Consider the following 429-nt stretch of genomic DNA (forward strand, 5'->3'; position numbering starts at 1 on the left):
CAGTTTGTCTCCATGAGTGTTCATTACTAGCCCATTCAATAACATTGAGTGAAAGCTGCTACTCAGTCTAATATTTCATGTGGGAATGTGTTTCATAAGGTAACATGAGTGGCATATGAAAATGTAGAGAAGCTTGGAAATGTATTGATGAAATATGTAATTGATGATAGATCTCAACCAACACAGATGGCTGAGGGGTGGTCAGGGCTTATGAATGGATTATTGTGGGCCTGCTCGTGGAGGCCTAGGGGCCCAAGGGGTCTGGGAGCTGTAAGACAGAGCCAAAGGACACCTGAAAGTCAAAGATCTCTATCATTGTTGAATAGAAATCAAATATATATTTTCTACACTACAGAGTGGTGCAGGAATGAATCCTTAAACCTGGAAATGAGTTAGCATGTTAGCCTGTCCGGTTCGCCAGTTAATGTT

This window comes from Trematomus bernacchii, unplaced genomic scaffold, assembly GCF_902827165.1.
Source record: "Trematomus bernacchii unplaced genomic scaffold, fTreBer1.1, whole genome shotgun sequence".
Classification (NCBI taxonomy): domain Eukaryota; kingdom Metazoa; phylum Chordata; class Actinopteri; order Perciformes; family Nototheniidae; genus Trematomus; species Trematomus bernacchii.